Source organism: Notechis scutatus, chromosome 2 (assembly GCF_049901735.1).
Source record: "Notechis scutatus isolate UNSWTSFEM ecotype Mainland chromosome 2, rNotScu1.2, whole genome shotgun sequence".
NCBI classification, from domain to species: domain Eukaryota; kingdom Metazoa; phylum Chordata; class Lepidosauria; order Squamata; family Elapidae; genus Notechis; species Notechis scutatus.
In genome coordinates this window covers 213,759,967-213,785,675 of record NC_142010.1, presented here as the reverse complement: position 1 = coordinate 213,785,675, position 25,709 = coordinate 213,759,967, and the positions used below count along the sequence as shown (strand labels likewise).

General features: G+C 37.9%; 1 long non-coding RNA gene across 1 annotated transcript; it reads right to left on the bottom strand.

The window, feature by feature from the left end:
• Positions 1-1,012: 1,012 nt before the first annotated feature.
• On the bottom strand, positions 1,013-24,126 carry LOC148132506 (uncharacterized). The gene is made up of 3 exons (XR_015748109.1): positions 24,012-24,126; positions 21,924-22,052; positions 1,013-1,087 (listed from the first exon to the last, which is right to left on the bottom strand). It is a non-coding gene; the product is annotated as an uncharacterized LOC148132506 (long non-coding RNA).
• Positions 24,127-25,709: the final 1,583 nt, after the last annotated feature.

The following is a 25,709-nucleotide window of genomic DNA, read 5'->3' as shown; positions in this document are numbered from 1 at the left end:
CGTCAGCTAGCTGCCTGGACAGCTGAGCAGCGCTGCACGTGGGTGCGCAGCGGTTGAAAAAGCACTTTTTTCCTGCTTTTTCAATCGCAGCTGTGTTGCGCAAAGAAGCTGCGGTTGAAAAAGCAGGAAATAAAGGTCAGGTAAGAGCCTGGGCCAAAGCAGCAGCAGACCAGTTCTATGTATGCTCTCTGTCTGCTGCTCTTCAGAGCTACTGGTTCTACAGAGGTGGACAGAACTGGTAGAATCCCACCCCTGGATCTATGTTAGAATTGAACACTCCTCCCTCAACATGGGGGGGAGGAATAAGACACCACTTATCTGCAGTCTACAACCTATCCCTTGCATTATTTCCAAGAAGATATTACAACCAGTTGTACCCTGATTCTGGTGAACCTGAGAGGACAGATAAACTCCCAAGCAATCTCAACTGCTCTCAGAGAATGGTAATGACCAGATGATAGCAAAGAAATACAATCCTTCCATCCTATCAAAACCCATCCTTCCATCCTCCCTCCATTCAGTCTCAATGATCCATCAGAACTGATGAAACTTCTTGGATGAGAAGCATCTTCTTCTTCCTCAAGTAAAAGAGTCCAGTTGCCTTTTGAAGAAAAAAAAGCACTTTTATACGCAACCTCCCTTTTTAATATTAGTTGCTATGGGCAGGATGGGAAAGTGTTCTTACTCTCATGTCTTGCTTGTAGTCTTTAGTCTATAAGCAAGACATAAGAGTGAGAACACTTTAGTCTTTGGTAAATCCTCCTCTTTAGCTGCATTGCTTCAGGAGAATTATCACTGAATAAGGGAAAAAAAACTAGTCAGCTGTGGAGATGCACTTCTGTTATCGTAGTCCTGCTAATGCCATGATTATACTGCTCTGTGGCTTTGATCTTTAGTGTAATTCACCTTCTCTAAGTACCATCCAAGAAATAGACTTTGATACAGCATTCCAAAAGGTTACATTTCAGCATTTTAGTAATAACATTACAGTATGTGCTCATTCTGGAACTGATCTAATACTTGCTGAAGTTAATAGTTGCTAGAGTATTTTTCAGTCTTCAGGCAATCTCTCTTTGCCAATTTTCCACTGTGCGCAGAAATAAGGAGTGAATTATAAAGCTGTATCATACTGTACCAGCTGAGGTAGTTACACAACCATAAAACCAATTTCTCCCAGATGGTATACAATTATCTAATCAAAGCAGAAAGGTAGATACCAGTATCACAAGTTGTTCTACAACCATATTGCAGACGAATCTAAATTATATATTTGTCATACTCATTACAAAATTTCACAAACAGAATAACAAATAGATTTTAAAAAGTACTGTATGTCAGGAAAAAAAAATGAAAACTTGGACTTATGCAAGATAAAATGGCAAACGTTAGAAACAGCTGAAAAAACTCAAGATGGACCGTGCTATTTCTTAATTGGAGAATTTTGCTTTGTCTAACACATTTGTCTAAAACTGCTGGTGGAAAAGGTATGATTCATTCCTGGGTCATATTCAGTATGAGCGGAGTCACACAGCAGAATTCACTTATTGTGGGAAATTTTATAGAAGAAATAGGACAATGAAATGAAACAAAAAGAACAAGCGTGATATAGTTAAAAAAGAAACGAGCACATTTCATACTGCAGTCTGACATTAAAGATAAATCCAAAAAACTTAAAAATTATTGGTCTAAACACAAAATATGGTTCAAAAGTCAAAAGAGGTAAGAGAATGAAAAAATTAGTCATGTTCTGCTAAAAGCGAGTAGTGAACAATACAGGCGAATGAACTGCAGGAATTCAGGTACAGAAGGGATGAAAATCTCTATGGTAGGATATTTATTTCAGTTTTATTCCAGGATTTGAACTTTGCCATGTGTGATATCAAACATGAGGCCACTTGGCAGAACCCTATTCCCTTTCACAATGTTAAGTTACACATTTAAAAATACTTGAACTGGGCTTTAAGAAACTACAAGAACACATTAGGTTTATATATCATATATTTGTTTAAATCATGTTTTGTTCATTAAGGCACAAAGTTAATTCAAATAACATGTTAAATCATAAAGCAAATAACTTTGAGCCGTAACGTGGCACGCGAACCTAGACTGCTGGTGTAATAAAAGGAAGAGAATCCAAAGATAAATAATGCAGCCTTTTCGAGAACCCATTTTCATGTATCAGAATACACTAAAAAAGGATCTTTTTCTTAGCGACATGGCTGGGCAAAAATGAAACAGAATGTAGTAGAGAAAATTAAATGAAATTTGGTTCTCTTCCAATTTAAAAAGTACAAAAATATTCTTCCACCAATGAACATATATTGTTGCTACTTTCATGTCAGAAGCACCAAGGTGCTTCCAGAGTGAAAGTATTAACTGTTGATACTACGATTGCACAGGGGATGCCCAGTTAGGGGCTCCTTTTATGTCCCTGTTAATGTGCCCATCGAAGTGGTACCTATCTACTGTGTCTACTCGTGATTATTCACTTTTGAACTGCTAGGTCAGCAAGAGCTGGAGCGAATGACACTTGGGTCTCAAACGCAGGCTTAGTGATTGTCAACCCAGCGTCCTAACCCTGTGAGTCATGCTCCTCATGAGCATATATTTAACTATTATGTGGATTACTGTAAGTGATTATTTTTACCTGAATTATTGTCCTCATACCTGAAATATGGTAAAGAAAGCCCAGCAACTGGCTTTGGTTGTTTATGATAAGAAATAAGAGCTTCTTCAGTTGCTGCTATGAATAAGTCAGGGATTTTAATTTACTTGCCAAGAATTCCTAGGAGGCACATTCTGTCAGTAGATGGAAGTGTATTGCTCTGACTTTCCCATCTTGCAGAACCAGTGTTGCTTTTTCCTGGCTCTTTGCCCAACAGCATTCTCTCTCAAAAGATTTCGAGCTGTATGTGAAGTGGTATCTGACAACAGATGTTTATTCTTAACCAGAATTAGCAAGAGGATTTGCTTGAAAAATATTATAGGTTAAATCTATGATTACGCTACTGTGTATTTGTCACACAGTTTAAGCCTACTACTTTCAAAAAACAAGAGAATATAAATTGCTTGCAAAAAGTCATTGTGTTAGAGCTCATGTCCTGGGACATAAGGATTGATTTTATATTGCATTTTGATTAATCGTGCATGTCACATGAAGCATTTTTAGTTTTACTTAAGTTTATTCATCTGAAGCTACATATGACAAATTACAGTACTGTATGCCTTAAGTATTATATGAGCTTCAGCACCATATGGAAATAGTCCCTACAGAAGGCTTTTCCAGTCACTCATGGAATTAGCTCAGCAACTGACCTAATTCTGTGATTACACACCTATCATTGTGGATAAACAGAAGGTTTGAGACATGGAGAAAACTGGTTTTAAAGGGACAGTTATTCAAAAGAGATACAGTTCATTTGTTTTCTATCTTTGTTATTATTATAAAACCAGTTATAGCAGTTCTAAAATGCTCTTAAAGAGGTTTAATCTGTCCAATGCAGTGAGCCACAAACTACAGTATATTTTACATTTATTTTATATGAACCCATCCCCTGTGACTATTTTGTTCAATGTATTATATGAACCTAAAGAATCAGATAAGTCATGATTCAATTAACAATGGACAACCTTGTTACGTGAACAGACATTTAGAGAAGCAAAGTCATTTAAAAATCATGATAAATACTGAGAGGGTCCTTGGTGCTCTCCAAGCTTGGCTGTTTTCTTGCAAATGTTTCATTACCCAAACTAGGTAACATTATCATTGCTAATAAGAAGTGTGTTTACTCTCTATTTATATTCTAGTGCCTTGTCCTGTCACTATTGGTGCAAATATTTACTGTTAGCTTGCTTGGCAGTTCCTTGATTAGGGTATTGTTTACTTCTTGATTGTTGGTGGGAAGGTGTTTTGGGTTTTTTGTTTCCTTTTTGGCTTCTTGATTGTCTCTTTTGTACAATATGTAGATGTTACTTATGTCTATGTGTTTATTGATGGCCAATTTGTCAGATTGCCAGATTACCAGAAATTCTCTAGTGGTTTTGGACTTGGCTTGGTCTAGATTGGTCAGAGTTTTCCATTTGAAACTATGGCCTCTCATATGCTGTGAAATTAAAGAGTTGTCATCATGTCTTCTAACTACTAGTTGGTATTCATAGACATGTTCTGCTAGTCTTTTGCCTGTTTGTCCTATGTAGTGGTTTTGCACGGTATGTTGTAGATGACCCCTGGTTTTTCTTCTGAGGCTGCTGGGTGTTTTGGTTTACTTAGAATGTTATGGAGAGGCTTAGTTGATTTGTGTGCTATGTTAATTCCATGTGGTTATAATAGTTTGTTGGTGGTTTCAGAGACATTTATGATGCATGGCAGTATATCCTTTTTATAGATGGTGTTAGTTGTGCCATGTTGGGTTTACAAAGAGGAACTTACTTTGTGATGGAATGACTCTGCTTTTGTCATTTGTTGAAAGCCTTGAACTGTCAATCCATTTAGTCATGGCATAAGCTGACAGAACAGATTGTGGAAACAAACAACTGACTACTTTGATCTTGTTGCCAAGATGGATTTGAGTTTCTCAACCATGGAGGGAACTAAGAAAGAGGTCTTTTAAGTATGTAGCTCGGGCAAAATGTAGACTATATTAAAGTGAAATGGTTGTACCGGAATGACTAATTATTCCTTTAATAAACTTCATTTAGTACAAAAATCTACTGTAAAAATTGAATTTGAAAAAAAGCAGAGATTTTTTCAGAATAGGGAAGACAATGAAACAAACATGTCCTCATTCCTGTAAAATAATTATTAAAATTATTTAAATAGCAGGAGTGAAAAAAGATAACTGCAATTAAAATTGGGGTGAAATTACTAATAGTTTCAGCTAGGCAGATAACACTTTAACCTAAAGACATCTTAATTAAATTCACTATATAGGTAAAATTGTCACCTTGCGTACTAATGATTCTTTATAATCAAAGGTAAATTATTTTATTGGGCTTATAATAGTTAAATGCTGTACTGGGGAGGTGACGTCAGCAATCAAAACTAACATAAACTGATTATTAAGTTTCAACTAAATATCCTGAAAAATGCAAAATCCATTGATTACTCCTGAATAATCCAGTCGTATTAATTAAAAAATTTCAAGGGTGGCATCTGTGGATGGTACATTTTCACTATAATTTGGTTAAACAACTTATTTGGCTTATCTTCAGTTATGTTTTTCTAGGTGACACAGCAAATGATCCATAGGGATTCCAGTGATAAGGAAGTAAAGCAGTAATTTCTGAAGTTTACTGTAGCTTAAAATTCCTGGTAATGTTTGATTCCAATGGTAGAAGTTCCAATATAATCAATATATGGAAATGCCAGCAATGCTGTGAAAAATTCAGCTGAGAAAATTATTAAGGACAGCAAACATGAAGTAATTACTTCTCTGATTATAACATTCACAAATTATTTGGCTGGTATGGAAACACTGGTCAGAGAAAATGATGTTTCTTTTACAATAGACAAAAGAGTAGCTCTTCTTTTTAATAAATACAGAACCTGGTTATTATATGAATATTTATTATTGTACATGTAGGTCATGTGAATCTGATTTAGTTTCTGCTATACCGCAAGATCCATATCCATAAGAAGTGTAAGTTGTTACATTGTTTGGACTTAACATTTGATCAGAGATAGATTTTCAAAAGTATGGCCTGGGGAATCCTTCTAATGCAACCTCTTTCATATTCTCTGTGACAAGGGAGTCTGTTTTTCTTTTAGACATTGTCATAAAGGAAACAAAAAGATTGACAACCACCAAAATTAAATAGGAGACGTGTATGCATCTTGTTGATGAGTGTAATTGCTCTTAATTCCAAATTTTTGCACTTGAAATATATGTTAAAGAAGACCGAAGACTACCATGAAAGATTAGTATGATGTAAAACCTCAGTTTTGTGGGGTTCTTTGATGCTTTCTGAGCTTGGAAGACATCGAAGTTCTAAGGAAACCTTGCTTTACCAAACCTGGTAATGTCATCACAGAAGGCAGTGAGTGGGATTTGCTCTCATTTTATATACTAGTGAAGTGATGGCTAACCTTTTTGTCATCGCGTGCGATATCACACTTGCGTGCCTGCATCCATAATGCAATGCATCCATAATGCAATGCATCCATAATGCATGTGTGACTGCCCTGTGCCCCCCCCCCATGCATGTGTGTGACCCACCCCGTCCAGTTTTGGGCCTAGCAGGCCTCCCTGCAGCCTCATGGGAGCAAAAACGGGGCACGTCTCCCGCATGTGCCCCGCAGCCCGCACATGCATGGCAGAGACCTGAAAATCAGCTGTACAGTGGGAGGTGCGCGCACATGCTCAGTGGAGCTGAGCTGAAGGCTCTGCGTGCCACCTGTGGTTCCACCATAGGTTTGCCATCACAGTACTAGTGGTTTGCCCTGTCAGTGTTGGTGGGAGTGGTCTTGGTAGTCCCATGATTACGCTGTTTATTACTAGCTTGTTTATCTGAGTTTGCAGTTCCTTGATAGGTGTATAAATTAAACATCTGACGATACTCTTGAATATCTTTTTGATTTCGCATCATTTAGAAACATCAAATCATTTTTTGCCTTGATTCCTGAAATAATCCTTGCAATTGTTTTTAATGAAATGGAGGCCTAAAATGGCTTTGTCAGAGAATATACTTCCTTTTCAGAATGATATAAATCATTCTCAAGAATTGATATGATATGGATTTCTAAAAACCTCACAAATAAAATTTAGAAGTTAATATTTTGCCTAAATTTTTTCATATCATAATCTAGTTATTTGATAGTCAGAAAAAATATTTTGAATTGCAGATTGAGATTAAGTGAATCTATTTTACAATAGGAATCAATTATAAAAATTGAAATGAATATTTTGGCAATATTTTGGACAAAGGAACAAACCTAATAATTTTTTGGGATGCTAATAAAGCGATCACAAAAGATTATACAATATAACCATTTAGAGAACAAGAAATCCCGGAAAATCTGCAAAAAATACTGGATGAAATTAGAAATAAAGAAATCAAACTGCAAAAGATACCACTGGATTCTAAAATCTTACATCAAATTAAATTGTTCTACCAACAATTATCTAAACAGCCTAAGAAAGAGAAACTAAACTGAATTATGTGAAACTGAAGCATTTTTAATTTGCAATTAATCAGGAAGATGGCTGGCATATAAATTGAGAAAAGAAATAGAAAAGAAAGTGATAGAGAAAATCCAAAAAGTGACTTGGTAATAGAAATGACTTCATTAAAAAATCTTTATAACTCCCCCCGCAATCTTTATAAGAAACAGGAACTAGACACACAAAAAATAGATGATTATCTATAAAGACAACATTTACCTACTCTCTTACAAGCTTAGACAATTTATGAATGAACCAGTAAACCACCTTTAAAATACTAGTCCTCAACTTACGACTTCAACGGAAATTTCTTTTGCTAAGACATCTGCTGTGAGTTTTGCCCCATTTATGACCTTTCTTGACACATTTGTTAAGTGAATCACTGCCGATTTTAAGTTAGTAACATGGTTGTTAAGTGAATCTGACTTCTCCATTGACTTTGCTTGTCACGATGTCGTAAAAGGAGAGCACATGACCCTGGGGCACTGCAATAGTCATAAATATCAGGTGCCAAGAATCTGAATTTTGATCACATGACCATGGCCATGCTGCAATCACTGTAAGTCATTCCTTTCAGTGCTGTTAACTTTGAACCATGACTAAACAAATTGTTGTACGTCAAGGATTACCTGTATCAGATACTATTAAAAAAGCAAAATGGTCAAAGCTCAGGGTTCAGATAGTCCCACAAGTCAATACTATAAATGTTTTGAGGACCAACTCCTACAGCCATTAAAAGATATAATGGATGGTGTACTACAGGGAGCAAAGATGTCTCAAACTTGGAAAGGAGCCGACATAGCACTATTATCAAAGGAGGGTCAAGATGCCTTGAGAATAAAAGATAATTGACCAATTTCATTATTAAATAATGAATACAAACTTTTTACTTAACTATTGGCAGAAAGATTGAAGAAGGTTTTAGTCTTGTATTCATGAAGACCAATCTGGCTTTCTGCTAAAAGGACAACTAAGAGATACTGCAAAGTGAGAATACTTTTGAATGTCATTGAATATTTACAATACAACAATGAGAAAAACAGCTCTAATATTTCTGGATGTGTACAAAGCCTCTGAGAATTTAAACTGAGTCTTTATGTTTAAAGTCTTGGAAGATACAAACTTCAGGGAGAAATTTATTCAAGCAGTTACAGTGATTTAAACTTCATAACAAGCAAGTATTAATGGAGATTTAAATAAACCATGTGAAATTGAAAAGAGCATGAGACTAGGATGTCCCATATCTCCCTCGTTGTTTATATTAATGTTGGAAATTTTTCACTAGAGATATTAGACATGATGAGAAAATAAGCATAAAAAATAAAAAGGAAGTTTATAAATTGACAGTTTTTGCTGATGATTTAGTTATATTTTTATGAGACCCCCAAAACTGGTATAGAATACTTGATGAAACAATTACTTTGGAGTTTTAGCGGGCTTCAAGAGAAATAAAGAGAAAATATTCAATATTATTTAAAGGAACTTTATTCTTTTCAACATTTTTGGTTACAATAGAGTTAACTAACTCACATAATTCTTAAGTCCATAAGTTGTACATTTTCTTTAAGGAGGCCATCTGATGTTTTCTAATGGATAGTCTTCAAAGCCTTCTTATCATCAATTTGTAAGCACAGTCACCCTTCCCACTCAATGAAAACAAAGCTTCCAAATTCTGAAGATTTTTCAATCTTGAGGTTAGATAAGGCAGGGGTCCTCAACCACCGGGCCGCGGACCGGTCCCGGTCCGTGGAGCACTCTGTACCGGGCCGCAAAGAAATTTTTTTAAAAAAATGGCGGCTTTCTTCGCCTTCGGTGAATGCTGCTGGGATCGGGGATCAAGGACACAAATGAGAGAAGGGGAGGGAGGAAGCAACCAAAGCCTGTCCTGCTCTCTGGCTAAGCGGCTTCGGTTTCCTCCCGCCTCGTTCCTCTCTCAGTCGCTCTCTCGCTGCTCCACCAGCCCAGGAAGAAACTGCTTCAAAGAAGCCGGGGGAGGGGGTGGCTTTTCCTGTCGCCGCAGCTCTTCTGAAGCGCCCGTTCACCCCCACCCCGCCCGCCCGCCCGCGGTTCAATCCACAGTGCTCCCTTCTGCCTGCCTTCTTCGTTTCTGGTGAGAATAATAACTATTCGCCTCTTTTTATCAGCCGAACCTGCTTCGAAACAAAGAAGGCAGGCAGGCAGGCAGAACGGAGCACTGTGGATTGAACTGCGGGCGGGCGGGTGGGGTAAACGGGCGCTCGGAGGAGCTGCGGCGACAGGAAAAGCCACCCCCGGCTTCTTTGAAGCAGTTTCTTCCTGGGCTGGTGGAGCAGTGAGAGAGCGACTGAGAGCAGACACCGAGGAGGGAGACACCTGAGGGAGGGAGGGAGACACCTGAGGGATGGGGCTGAGGGAGGCAGGGCCGAGGCGCCCTGAACTTGGTGGTTTGCTGGCAGACGTTTTATTACCCGACTAGGTAACAACATCAGATGTTACCTAGTCAGGTAATGAAACGTCTGCAAGCAAACCACCAAACTCGGATTCTCCCCCCGCCCGGTCCTTGAAAAAGTGTTTGTGCTTGAAACTGGTCCCTGGTACAAAAAAGGTTGGGGACCACTGAGATAAGGGATAATTATGGGATGAAGATATATTAATTTTCTTGTTTACATTTGTTTTTAAGATTGGAAGTCATTGTGTTTTATCTTTTTTCTTGTTTTTTCTTTATCCTATTTTGCACTTTTTACTTCCTCTTTTTACTTTTCCTTATTTTTCTGAATAGTTTGTATTAGTTTTTATTAGAGTAATGAAAAATCTTCAATAGAATATATTGAAAATTTTATCTATCCCTGTTTCAATATGATTTCATAAGCCAAGTTACAGATTTTTAAATTAAGTTTACCAGATAAATATTAACAATTTGTAACATCAGAATTATACACATCTACCTCATATATTATTATGGAAATTTTACAGGAGTGTAATGGTTCACATGGTTTATTTATTTTATTTATTTGTCAAGCAATTATAAGATAACAATATAAACATAGTTATGAATAAATGAAATGGATACATATAAGAAAAATCAAAAGAAACAATAGGACAGGGACGGTAGGCACGTTTGTGCACTTATGCACACCCCCTACAGACCTCTTAGGAAAGGGGTGAGGTCAATTGTAGACAGTCTAAGGTTAAAGTTTTTGGGGTTTGGGGAAGAAACCACAGAGTCAGGTAGAGTATTCCAGACATTGACCACTCTGTTGCTGAAGTCGTATTTCCTGCAATCAAGTTTGGTGCGGTTTACCTTGAGTTTTTGTGTGCTCTTGTTGTGTGCTATTGTGTGCTCTTGTTATGGTTGAAGATGAAGTATTCATTGACAGGTAGGACATTGCAATGTATAATTTTATATACTATACTTAGATCGGATCAAAGGCAGCGTAGTTCTAGGTTTTCTAGGTCTAGAATTTCAAGTCTGGTGGCATAAGGTATTCTGCAATGAGTAGGAATGGAGAACTCTTCTTGTGAAATATTTCTGGACTTTCACAACTGTGTTAATTAATATCAGATATGTAATGCGGGTTCCAGACTGATGAGCTGTATTCAGTATTGGTCTAGTAAATGTTTTGTATGCTCTAGTTAGTAGTGTGATATTACCAGAGAAAAAGCTACGTAGGATTAATAACAACTCTTAATGCCTTTTTTGCTTCTTAATGCCTTTTTTTGCTTAGGACACTGGGCTGATAACCTTTGCAAGCCCATGTTCAAAGCCTGAGTGCTGCTTTGTGATGGAGTGACCTCCCATCATTTCCTTCAACTCCTGCCCACTTAGCAGTTCAAAAGCATGCAAACATGAGTAGAGAAATAGGGTACCACTTCAGTGGGCTCATTAATGGGAACATAAAAGGACCCCCCCAACTGGGTGTCCCCTGAGCCACGGTAATGTCATCAGTTAATCCATTCACCACAGAAGCTGTTTGGTGCTTCCTGACAATGAAAATGTACTAGTACTGTATTTCAAACATGAGAGACTCAAACATTCTGGAAAAATACTTTAATATTGTTATTAAAGTAGAATGAAGGTGGTAAGCTCAAATTAACAACCAAAGGAGACAATTTTGAGAATAGAATAAGAATTGAAAAAATTGCAAATGTGACACATAAAGGCAATATGGGACATAAATATAGAAATGAGACAAGAATGTTAGATAATATTGTAAAATGAGATATGAGAATATCCTAAGAAAAATGAAATAAGACTTAATATAAACTGAGATTGGATAAAATAAGCTTAATGAATTTAATATTAATAATGAATAATGTGATATGAAATTGAATAAGTAAGATGAATAGGTAACTATGGTCATGTTTGTATTGAGATGTGAAACCTAGAACCACACTGCTTGCCAAATGTGAACTTTTATTTAAAAAATAATAAATAATAATATAATCCATGTGCCTCTGCGCATGCGCCCACGACTCCTGAGCGTGCCCTGTCCCCCCGCACATACATGGCAGATATCCAACAATCAGCTGGCTGTCGAGGTGTGTGCGCATGCACAATGGATCTATTCCGGGCCACAGCTTGCATGCCGGCAGAAATGGCTCTGTGTGCAACTTCCGGCATGCGTGCAATAGGTTCGCCATCACGGCTCTATATAGTCAGTAAAAACAAGACCAGGAGCTGACTGTGGCTCAGATCATGAGCTTCTTGTTGCAAAATTTAGGCTTAAATTGAAGAAAGTTGGGGAAAGCACTAGGCCACTCAGGTATGAACTAAATCATATCCCTGGTGAATATACAGTAGAGGTGACAAATAGATTTAAGGAATTAGATCTAATAGAAAAAGTGCCTGGAGAACTATGGTCAGAGGTTTGCAACACTGTACAAGAAGTAGCAACTAAAACTATCCCAAAGAAAAAGAAATGCATGAAAGCAAAATGGCTCTCTGGGGAAGCTTTACAAATAGCTGAGGAAAGAAGGGAAGCAAAAGGCAAGGGAGAAAGATATACCCAATTGAATGCAGAATTCCAGAGAATAGATAGAAGAGATAAGAATGTCTTCTGAAATTAACAGTGTAAAGAAATAGAAGAAAACAATAGGGAGGATCAGAGATCTCTTCAAGAAAACTGGAGATATGAAGGGAACGTTTCATGCAAAGATGGGCATGACAAAGGACCAAAATGGCAGGGACCTAACAGAGGCAGAAGGGATTAAGAAGAGGTGGCAAAATTACACAGAACTATACCACTGATTGGTTCAAAATTGAGAAAGGAGTTCGGCAGGGCTATATGCTGTCGCCCTGCCTATTTAACTTATATGCAGAGCACATCATGAAAAAGGTGGGCCTAGATGAATCACAAGTTGGAATTAAGACTGCCGGGAGAAATATCAACAACCTCAGATATGCAGATGATACCACTCTAATGGCAGAAAGTGAAGAGGAACTAAACAGCCTCTTGATGCAGGTGAAGGAGGAGAATGCAAAAGTTGGCTTGAAACTCAACATTAAGGAAACTAAGGTCATGGCATCCAGCCCTCTCAATTCCTGGCAAAAAGATAGGGAAGAAATGGAGATAGTGACAGATTTTATTTTCCTGGGCTCCAAGATCACCGCGGACTACAGCCAAGAAATTAAAAGACACTTACTCCTGGGAAGGAAAGCTATGGCAAAACTAGACAGCATACTAAAAAGCAGAGACATCACCCTGCCAACAAAAGTGCATATAGTCAAGGCTGTGGTTTTCCCAGTTGCAATGCATGGTTGTGAAAGTTGGACTATAAGGAAGGCTGAGCACCAAAGAATTGAGGCCTTTGAACTATGGTGCTGAAGAAGATTTCTGCGAGTCCCTTGTACTGCAAGGTGATCCTAGAGGAGATCAACCCTGACTGCTCTTTATAAGGCCAGATCCTGAAGATGAAACTCAAAATACTTTGACCACCTAATGAGAAGGAAGGACTCACTGGAGAAGAGCCTAATGCTGGGAACAATTGAGGGCAAAACAAGGGACGACAGAGAATGAGGTGGCTGGATGGGGTCACTGAAGCAGTTGGCGTGAGCTTAAATGGACTCTGGGGGATGGTAGAGGACAGGAAAGCCAGGAGGTACATTGTTCGTGGGGTGGTGATGGGTCGGACACGACTTTGCAACTAACAACAACATTGTTTTATTTGTAACAAAAAAAAAATGAAGAATATCAACACACAAATAAAAACCAAGATAGTGCTTACACATGATATTGCTATAGCAACATTTATGCTATAATTATGCACCTATTGCCTTAAAAATAAAACTTACTGGGTCTTACTCTCAGTAATAGTGCATGGAAACGTATCAAGAAATTTAAAAAATAATAATTTTACAATCCATTTGTGCTTGCAGTTCTAAGATTTAATCTGACCAGTTTAGTCTGATATGAATTCCAGCGGAATAAGTGTTGTGCTGGGAAGAACTACAGATATCCATTATTTGGCAATTTTCAGTGGATTTAGGGCACTATAGATTAATTTAGAAAATAAAATTGAATGTTGTTAATAAAAGGAGGAAGAGTAAAAAAAAAGAAGATATATAGCCTACAGCAATGAAGAAAATTCAAAACCAATGGTGTTTTATCATTACTGGATCCTCAGATGAGATTGCTGATGTTCTTCTGTAAGTCCGTCTAATATAATCATCGAAGAGTAAGATTAGAAATAAGGAGGTCCATCTTCAAAACCATGTTCAGCTATGCAAATCATCCTGTTGACTCAGTCTATAAGCACAACCTATTTCACAGGATTGTTATTCTTAAGATAGCTTTCTATGTGTTGCATATAAATGGAATGAGGGAAGAGATGCTTAATTTTTTAAGTATGATCCCCAATTATTTTAGTTCCAGTTTCAGGAGCAGTCATCTGGATGTTTATGATTGTTTGACTTGGAAATCTTAAGATATTGATAGGCATATTAATCAGTAAAGTCTATCAGCTGTTTGCCTCTGCCTTTCTTGATCCATAAGACAACCCAAAAGAGGAGTTATACCACTGCAGTGAGAAACACAATTTTATGGGAGGAAGTTGTTCTTGTTTAAAAACATTGATAAAACTTTTTATTAAATTACTTTTCCTTAAACTTTCTAGGAGACACCTGGATATTACTAATTATGTAGACCTACTTCAAGCCACATTCAGGTGAGATTTGAGACTGAGATTAATTTGGTCATCTTGGATGATTCTTGATGAAGAACAGAACATGGAAAACTTGGTCTTATCAGCTATTTTGACTTTCCTGTAATTTATAGCAATCTATTTATCCTTCTACATGCTTTGTGATAAGGTTCTCCAGACTTTGTAGCATTAATACTGAGATGCCCATCAGGTTTTCTGCAGATGCTTTACCCCATGTCTCTGCAAGATTTGTTCAGTGCAATAGATCCAAAGAGACATTATGGAATTTGTGGGTTTGAACTCGGGAGGCGGGGAAGGGTGTTGGATATTGACTGGAGGCCCTGTGAGGTTTTTATAATCTTTTTGCTGCATTCTAAGCTGTTTCGTTCTTAACCGAAGATCTGTATTTAACATGTTTAAGTCAGATGTCTTTCAAGGGTTTTTGTGCAAGAAGAAAAATAGTTTTTTCAGGGTTTTGAATCTCTTGGCAAAGACTTTCCATTTTCCAACCAAGCAAACTGTATCAGGCCATGAATTTTTTAGAACAGAGATAGAAATAGCAATAGGACTTAAGACTTATATACCGCTTTGCAGTGCTTTAAATCCTGGTTTACTGTTTACAAAGTCAGCATATATCCTCCCCAACAATCTTGCTTCTTATTTTACCCACCTCAGAAGGATGGAAAGTTAAGTCAACCCTGAGCTGGTGAGAATTGAACAGCTGAACTGCAGCCGGCAGAAGTAGCCTGGAGTACTGCCATCTAACCACTGCACCACCAAGCCCTGTATAGTCTGAGATTGCAGTATACGCCTTATAGTTGGGTTTTCTGAATTTCAGAGGTTTAAATCAAATGAAAGAGTTTTTCACTATAGTCATGCAAAGAAGAGTTTTGTAGAGAACGACAATTATAAAATTTATACCAAGTGTCTAATTTTACTTTTTCATAAACATTCTGGTATATTTAAAATATTTATTAAATTTATATACTGCCTGGCTCCCAACAATTCTGAGTGATTTATAACTTAAAAAAAATAAAAATGTATATTTATGTACAGTTCCACACACCCCATAAGAGATCAAATCAAAGCAGTAAAATAGAACAAGACAAGAACAAAAAGAAACAGACCCGGTCCGCTGTTTGTGCAAGCTGAGCTATGCATGTGCATATGTTGGCCTGCTGCTCATATGGCCCAGTTCCCCTCCCCCTTGGGTCTCCAAGCTACAAAACTTGGGGACCGCTGGTCTAAAAAAACATGGTTTTACTGTGGAGAATACAAAACAACAATGAGAAACCAGATGTCTGCTACTGATGCAAAGGAAAATATCATTTCTTTGGGAATTGCTTGTCAACATCCATGCCTGTTGCCTCTATCATGAAGTCAACTGATATTAAATTGAAATGTGGCACAAAGTCATTCATTTGGAGATAGGAAATGATCCAAGTATTTATTTTAGCAATATAGTATAGAGAAGGAACTGCCTTTACACAGATTTCCATGATGCAAATAGTATTACTTACTGTAACACTTGCACTGATTCAAGTTGATGATTCAAGCTCAATTCATAGCATCATAATTTTTATTAATTTTGATCTCAGGATTTATCATGAAATATTTATCTAAATAAATGGGGCTGACTCAAGACTATGCAGCCCAAGATCTCTATTTGCTCTTCATTTTATACTCTGCACAGATTGAGAGTAAACCATTTATTACATTTTTTGAACAGGATCCAGGAAGAGGCAACAATCCAATGTACAATTAAGGATGCTTAAGTTCCACTGAAATAAAAAGAACACAATGGGAGTTAATATGCTTAACAGCATACTGGATAGTGGCCATTTCCTAATCATCTTCAACAAATAGGTTTTGGTTCCAAAGCTTGTGAGTATGTGAAATAATAAACTGAAATTGACATGGAAATGCAGGTTTTAAAAAGTGCATTTTGATATGACAGACACCTATCAAGATTCATGATGGGGAGGGCGGAGCTGGTGTCGCGATGATACAGCATGCGATCTTAGAGGTCTGAGATCGCTGCCGATATCTTTGCTCCTGGACGGTCCAAACGGATCTAAACCGTCCCGAAGAGATGGTGAATGTAAAGAGTGCATCCTGTCGTTCCCAGGGATACCGCAAAGTCCCTGGTAGATCCAGGAGAAGCTCTTTTTGCCAGCGGCAAAGAGGCAGCCATTAAAACTGCTGAAGTTGGGACAGCTCCGAAATGGAAGAGGATAGAAAGAGAAAGTGTGCCGGTTTGGTGAGAATTTTTTCTTTACTTTAAGATTTAAAAGGACACCCTAAGGAAAAGAAAGAATCTGTAAAATCTCAGACAGAAGTAGTTAAGCGGCGATTTTAAATGGGAAGTCAAATTAATTTTTTCTTTTTTTTGCTGGACTCTTTAAATATGTTTTTTTACTTTGAACTGGACTGGTCTTTTTTTCTATCTTATTTTTTCTGTATTGTCTCTTCTCTTTTTACAATATTTTTGGCTAGAGATTCCCTTTTAGCCTTTTTTCTTTCTAAACCTTTTTTCCTTTTTAATTAATTTTTATAATGATTTGTTTGGAAAAAGGAGGGGGAAAGTAAAAACAAAGGAAACTTTGTAACACTGCCAACTAGAGGCTTAGAAATATTGTTTCTCTTTTTTTCTCTCGACCAGACAAAGCTGAGAAAGAATTCAGACTTCTTTTCAAGGACTTTGAGCCTGTCTGATAAGATAGAGGGAAGAGCATGGGAGAGTGTTATTGCAGGTGCTCTTCTGGGTTTCTATCAGTAGCTGGAATCTGGTGTTGAAGGACACAGAAAAAAGATGATAAGACTCTAGAGAAGAGAGCTATAAAAATTAACAAAAGCCTTGGATAAGCCATGGGGGGCAAATACTTTAGCCCTAGAAAAAAAGGCTCATCAACGATTGTATTTTTTAAGATTTTTAAGATCATAACAACTGCCAGAGAGTCTGTTGGTTGCCTTTTATCGAAGCTCTATAGAGAGCATTTTATCCTATTGCCTCTGTGTGTGGTTTAGGAGTTGTACAGAGGGCACTCCAAAGAGTGATAAAAAGGGCACAAAAGATCAGCGGATGTTCTCTTCCCTCATTGGAGGATTTGTACAACATGGGATGTAGAAGGAAGACACAAAAGATCTTGAGAGACCCTTCACATCCAGGCCACTCGTTGTTTGAGATCCTACCATCAGGAAGACGATATAGAGTGCTGAAAGCCAGGACAAGTAGATTTAAACATAGCTTCTACCCAAGTGCTGTGATCAGGTTAAATGCAGTTATGAATCTGGTGGTCTTAACATATATATATCCTGGTTGTATAGTTTTTAACTGTTAATTGTTTCAATTTGTTTTACATTGTTATTTGTATATGTCTTTTGGTGTTGTTCAGTTGTATGTTGTGAAAGAGCACCTTATTTCGTTGTTCTCAGGTTCTGAGTACAATGACAATAAATTTATCTTATCTTATAACTAAATAGGTGCAATGTGGTCTTTTTCTCTTTTTTAAGTTGGGCTATTCCTAACACCACCTTCTTATCAGCTTATTATTTGTAATAGTTATTTGGATCTTTGGACTTTCGGAACCTGCTTTTGTCTTTCTTTATGCTTTTGGAGCCTAATTTTATTTTAAAGGAAAAGGCTTAGTATTAATGTTTTCCTTCTTTTTTTTTAAAGGGAGTAGTCTTTTTTCTTTTTTCCTCTCTCCCTGCATTTTTTATTTACCTTCCATATTGGATTTTTTTTTGTGGCTTCCTTTTTTTTGTATATTTTTCATACCTGAGACTTTTTAATTGGATTAAGGTGTTGAAGAACCTGAAGAAATTCCTTTTTTTTCTATCTTGCTTCTTTTTCCCCACTATTTTTACTTGGATTTACAATTGGTTATTTCACAAGTGGATTAAAGTCTAGAAGAACCTGAAGATTTTGAATTGTCCAAAATGAGCAGGAAACTAACAGCGGCTGGTTCCTCAATTCTTACTTCTTCCTCTTCACCATCTGGAGGACAACGCTCAATACAGACGACGTTAGAACAAGAAAAAGAACAGGAAAAGGTGACATTGCAGATGATAATGCAAAGAATTCAAAGCATACAAGCAACAACAGAGAATATTGAAAGGAGAATAGAAAAAAACTGATAAAAAGGTGAAGAATATTCAACAAATGATGATGAAGTATGATGAGAAATTCAAAAAAAATTGAAGATAAACAAAGAGATAAGAAGATTGGAGATATTGATGGCAGATTACCAGTGGTTGAACAAGATAAAAGGAGGATGCTGAGATGGGAGATGGATAGATCAGAATTTTATCTCAGATTTCAAAACACAGAGGAAGGGACAAACTTTAGCTGAGATAATGATAGAAATCTTGGTAAAAGAACTAAAACACAGGGGTATTTTAGAAGACATTATATACGGGAGTCTCTGTGGTTAAACTGAGAGAAGACTAAAAGGCAATGTTATTTGAAAATTCCAGTCTGGCTATCGACTATTGAAGCTTTTTCCTATCCTATAATACAGGGGTCCTCAACCACCGGGCGCGGACCGGTCCCGGTCCGTGGAGCACTCTGTACCGGGCCACAAAGAAAAAAATATGGCGGCTTTCTTCACCTTCGGTGAATGCTGCTGGGATCGGGGATCAAGGGCACAAATGAGAGAAGGGGAGGGAGGAAGCAACCGAAGCCTGTCCTGCTCTCTGGCTCAGCGGCTTCGGTTTCCTCCCGCCTCGTTCCTCTCTCAGTCGCTCTCTCGCTGCTCCACCAGCCCAGGAAGAAACTGCTTCAAAGAAGCGGTTCAATCCACAGTGCTCCGTTCTGCCTGCCTGCCTTCTTCGTTTCTGGTGAGAATAATAACTATTCGCCTCTTTTTATCAGCGAAGCTGCTCCGAAACGAAGGCAGGCAGGCAGAATGGAGCACTGTGGATTGAACCTGTGGCGGGTGGGCGGGGGGGGGTAAACGGGCGCTTTGGAAAAGCCACCCCCGGCTTCTTTGAAGCAGTTTCTTCCTGGGCTGGTGGAGCAGCAAGAGAGCGACTGAGAGAGGAGCGAGGCAGACACCTGAGGGAGGGAGGGAGACACCTGAGGGAGGGAGGGAGACACCTGAGGGATGGGGCTGAGGGGGGCAGGGCCGAGGCGCTCCTGAACTTGGTGGTTTGCTGGCAGGCGTTTTATTACCCGACTAGGTAACAACATCAGATGTTACCTAGTCAGGTAATGAAACGTCTGCAAGCAAACCACCAAACTCGGATTCTCCCCTCCCCCGGTCCTTGAAAAAGTGTTTGTGCTTGAAACTGGTCCCTGGTACAAAAAAGGTTGGGGACCACTACTATAATATACAAAAAGGAACAAACAGTTAGATATGGTGAAATATTGAATGAAAAGGGTGAACTTAAATCTATGCAAAAATTTGAGGAACAAGGTATAAAGATGAATTGGTTTTCATATGCTCATATACATTCAAGGTATGATAAAGATTCTAACGCAGAAGGTTTCTATGATAAATTGACTGATTTAGATAAGATTTTGACAGGTACTGATGAAAAGTTGTATGGATATTTATTGGAAATTAAACTAGAAGAAGAACAAATTAAAGAAACAATGATTGCTTGGGGGAAGAATTTTGGATATGAGATTGATCTAGAGAAATGGCAAAAATTGTGGTCTCAAAATTATAAAATGACATTGTCAACAGCATATAAAGAAAATTTGTATAAGATGTTTTATAGGTGGCATTTTCTCCCAACAAGAATAGCAAGAACGTTCAAGAACAAATCTGAAAAATGTTGGAAATGTCATCAGGTACCTGGCTCATATTACCATATGTGGTGGACTTGTGTGGACGCCAAAAAATATTGGACTAAAATCCACACGTTTGGAAAAAATAACAAAAAAGCATATAGACTTGAAACCAGAGATATTTTTATTGGGAATTTTACCTGAAATATACAGTAAAGAATTGAAATATCTGATTGTAAATGTATTAACAGCGGATAGGATTGTATTTGCCAAAAACTGGAAAAATGAGAAAATACCATTAGAGGAGGAAATTATTAAGAAAATATTGGAATGCGCTGAAACAAGTAGACTGACATTTGAAATCAGAGAACAAGATGATAAACAATTTAATAAAATTTGGGATCTATTCTATCAATGGTTAGACAATAAAACATGGCAATGAAATATGTAGATTTTTAGAACATAATGAATATATAAAGATGTATTTTTTATTATATCTACAAAATGATTGTAGGATAGATTTGAGATGATAATATGAACTGTCATAAAACAAACTAAATAAAATATGGATTATCTCGTAAAATATGAATAATAGTATAGTCAACTGATTAACAATGATATTAATGTATTTAGGAATATTTGATTGACAATATGAGAATATATACAATGTAATTGTAATAGAAGACTACGAAGTGGAAGCACAAAAGAATTTGTAAACCAACGGACACACTGTATGTATATATATGGAAGATGGCTTTTTTTAATGTTTTGTTTGTCTATGTTTGTCTTAAAAAACAATAAAACTTAAAAAAAAAAGATTCATAATGGAATTTTGAAATAGCATTTAGTTAGCAACAAACCCAACAGAATAGTTTTAATTATTTTCAGCAAAAGTAAAACCTATCTTTCTTCTTTCTTGAATTAGTCCTGGCTTTTGATGCTTCTGACCACTTTGGTACTGACCTGTTTGCCTATCTTCATGTTTTTTCTTCTCATCTTTGTTTTAAACTGTTCAGGACTGCTCTCTCTTTCAATTCAGTCATTTGTTTGGCTCCTATTACAATATCATACAATATCAGTGGCAGGCACTGAATAAAGCAAGGAGGAAGCCGTGAGAGGCGTTTATCTTTTTCTCTAAGGAAGCCAAATGAATTTCATTAATTAAACTGTGTTTTAATACTTGCATACACCTTGAATTATACAAAAAAAAAGGTCTTGTTCCATTTAAGGTAGGTTATCACTACAGTCTATTTAACTCCAATTGCATATGAACAGAATCAATCCCTGGGACACAAGCTGAATGTGAATTAAAATGCTGTGTTAAAATCTAATTAGTATCAGATTGAACTTGCCATTTTACTATTTAGAAGGATGGCCTCCTTAATGATTTAAGTTGTATTTGTCTAAGTTACATAATTCAATAACAACTCTTGATATTCTGAAAAGCCAAAAATGTAATAAAAGAGCAGAATCAGGAACAAACAGAACTGCATGCTAAATACTGACTACTTAAAACACATAGATATTACAAAACAATAATTCAGCAAAAATGCAGGTGCAATATATTTTTAATAAAAGTAATATTTTATAGTGATACAAGCTCTCAAAAATACCATAAATAGCAGAATTTCCATGGAAGATTTTTATTTTTAATAAAAATAGCATATTTTTATAGCAGTAAAACTCCCCAAAATGCCATAAAATAAATAGAATTTCTATGGGATATTTTTTAAAAAAATCTTATTTTTTCTAGTCTTGATTATCTTTGCTACTTAGGGGCAAAAACTAAACAAAACGAACTTTAAAAAAAAACTAGAACAAGGCATGGCTTATTTTAAAAATATGCCACAAAAGTTATCTTTTGAATCTTACATTACATTACAGCAAAGGGATTTAAAAGAAATTACCTCAGCTATCTTTTTCATCTATACAATATGCTTAATTACCCATGGTTAGATGCTTACAGGCCTGTTTCATATTACACCAGCAACTGTTATCCCAGGGTAATGCTAATATAAATTTCTATGTGCTTTAATCTGCAAAACAGAAAACAGAGAAGTAGTACATAATATACCAACACTCAGCACTACAATCAGGAGATCTAAAATAATTCTGGTTGAATGTAGCAATCATGGCATTGAACAACAGTGGTTTTACAATTTATGTGCACAATTTAAGGCATCATTTGATATGTAGGATCTAAGTTCCATGGTTAAACCAAGAACCCAGTCCATATATACAATATTCCAGAGTTCACTATTCTTTTCTTTATCAAGCAGTTAAAAATAAGACAAACATTAAATGTTAAGCTGAATCACGGACACAGCAGCTACATGGCTACATGGTCAAATCCAACAGTCAATGGGAAGGTCCAAAATAGAATGGGAATCTCTGGCACACTAAACCACCAATTCCCTATGTCAAAGGGTTGGAATTTTATGTTGCAAATTCATAAGACCAGTTGCAAGTCAATGCATATGGTGCAATTAATGGCATTGCAATAAAACTATTACCAGGCATGATATCCCCCTCTGAAAAAAAAATCGGGCCGGCCAAAAGAGACCCCCAACGCGCGCCAAGAAATCGCCCGCCCGCCCCGCCGCTCGCCCCGCCCGCCCGCCTGCCCCTTGCACCGCCCGCCGCTCCACCCACCCGCGCGCGCTCTGCCCCACCCGCCGCCTCGCCCGCCCGCCTGCCGCTCGCCCCGCCCGCCGCTCACCCAGGCTCCGCTCGCACCGCCCGGGCGATTCCCAAAAAATCGAATTCCGATTTTAATCGGAAAAATATCATGTCTGTATTACGGTACATAATGTTTTTCAGAAAGTTATTGTCTTCAGCAGGCATGGCTTTGATATGAAAAAAGGAAACTGATACTGATTATATCCAATTTAGATCAGGTCAATTTCACCTGCTGTTTTTTCCCCACTGAAGACAGAACTGTTTCTAAACATCAATAGGCTATTATGTGTAAACTTCATGTTAGTAACAACATTGTTAAGAATAGTTTCGATGATCAGGATAAAAAAAACCAAAAACATGTAGTCCAGCACTCTGTACGTCATAATGGCCAATTTGAGGCACAACTTAGTAAAAAAAAGGAACTTCCTAAAACTTCCAGAAATTAGGTCTGTGTGTATTCCCACCTGTTACCAGGGGTGGGATTCTATCAGCTCGGACCAGTTCTATAGAACGGTTTGTTATAATTCTGCGCAGTTTGGAGAACCAGCAATTGCACCTGTGGCTGGCCCTTCCCCTCTCTGCCCTCCCCACCCAGTCAGTCTTTGTTGTGCATGCGTGACATCACGCGCATGCCCGACATAGCTGACTAAATTTTACCGTTCCCAGTCACTCAAAGTATTTTTCCCCCTTCCCGATGATCAGCTGATGATCAGCTGTTCCGGGATCCCCCTCACTGTCTTACTACTTCACTCAGGAGGCAAAAGGGGCAGGGGAGGTACGCCACCCCGCGTTCCATTTTTTGCCTTCCTTGGCCCCAAGGAAAGTTTTTGGGAGCAAAAACGCCCCCCAGGAGGCTTCCCTGAGGCCCAGAACATCCTCCCAAAAACCGTGTGTGTGTGTGTGCTGCAGCAAAAAAACAACGAAGCCACGCCCACCCAGTCACATGGCCATGCCCACTGAACCGGTTAAAAAATTTGAATCCTACCCCTGCCTATTAGCTATATAAAAATATATGTCACTTATTATCATAAACTGAATTGCTAAAGACCACACTTCTTTAGGGAATTTAGGGAGTGAAACCACAATCAGTGATTTGAAACAATTGAAATATGTTCCCAAAGGTTCATTAGGGCAATTGTTTTGATCCACGAGGGTTTCTTTTAAAATCCTTTTTCATATACAACTCAAATCAGTGAATATACCACTCCTCTTCCTATTTTCCCCAGTGAGCTGGTTGAGACTAGCTCAAAGTCACCCAACCTGTTTTTCAAGAATCCTGGAGATCAATCTCACAAGAGCCATAAATCCATTCTTACTACTTTCCCATGGAGAGGTCCAGACATGATGTAGAGTAGACTCTTAGCTGGGGTGGTTAGAAATTGTGTTTGGGTGAAGGTGGTGTCTTGTTCCATGGTGTGTTCAGTAATTAGCTATCAGAAGACAATTTTCTGTTTAAATGCATAATATATATTTTATCCCATGTTTTCTATAAAAGAACTATTATTTATTAGACAAGTTTATGTAGCCTCTTAACTCACTTAATGACTCTGGACTGCTTACAACTAACTATAAAATAGTAGGGCACATGATATAGGAATAAGTATAATTAAAAGAGCTGCCATAAAAGCTACAGGAGGGTAAGTCCCACTTTTTTTCAATAAATCACTAGCTGAATTTTCACAAAGGTTGTCAAAAATTTAAAAAGCCTTCCTGGCTTATGGCAGCATATGAATCCAAGTATCCAAGATTGCCATATTTTTATTATCAATTACAATAAAAATAGAAACAGTTGAAGAAATCATGGCTTTTATTTGACCACTAGTTGGAAAGCAAGTTCCAGGAATGAGTTTGGCCTTTAAAACTTATTTTCAAAACAGTAGTAAGAATACAGCAGAAACCAATTGCTCAATCATGCTCTTTTAAGCATTTTCAGCTCAGCATTTCCTAATGCCTCTTAAAGGTTCATTTACAGTATTTTGGGGGAGAGAATGTGCTACAGGTCTGATAAATAAGCAAGATAAGATACTGTTTGAGCTCTGAGCTCTCTTCTCTCCCTATTGTTGCAATCCTATGATTGAAGAATCCATCCACTCCAGTATGTATCCACAGGCACATGGGGCACTTTAGCTGCAAATTCTAATCCTGTATCCATCCAGTACGGACCAATCAAGTATATGATTACACTCATTTAATTTCTTATCTTGCTCTTAGAAATATTTTAATTCTGTGTTTAAAACCTCGGATTAACAAATGCATCAAACTCTGGCCTTGATTAATGGAATACGCGAGGTTTAAATTGTCCTTGTTTGAGATACAAAAAATAATAATAAAACCCCCTATCACTTACCGCAGGGAAAAAACAAACAAGAAGAGAGCCACCTGGCAAATCCCCTTTCAACTATCCACCGGGAAGACTAAGAGGTTCCAGAAAAAGCCATTGTGCCCCATCAGATACAATCCTCCGTCCGCTCACTTCGGAGTAAACTCCATTTCATCAGAGGAACTGATTTCTGCAGTCAACGCAACCAGGAATGCCTTACAAAACTGTAATCCTTTGTAGGTTACTCCTTTCGGGCAAACACAGGACAGACCGGCCAACCATGCCTCCAAGCCAATCATTACTCGGCTAAAAAAGAAAGGAAACCACCAACCCAGGTCCGTCTTTCTGCCGGGCAGGTAAAAACCTCTCTTGCAAAAGACGGAAACCTTTCCCCCTTTCGCTCAGCACGCCTCTTCTTGTTGATTGGACAAAATAGTTGTCTTTCAAAGGAAAGAGAAAGGCGGGCTCTCCAAACCTCAAACCAGAGGCTTAATTCTCCCCAGGCGCGTTTTCTCACCAGCCTCCCTCCGTCCCCGCACGTTCCCGAGGCTCCTCCCTCTTTTCCCTCGGCGTGAGTCATCACCGTTCTTAGCTCCGCCTACTTCTCCGATTGACTACCTTTAAAAAAAAAACACTCCTCATGGTCGGCTCGCTCGTGGGCGCGGCTCCACCCCTTTCCAGGAGGCTCCGCCCC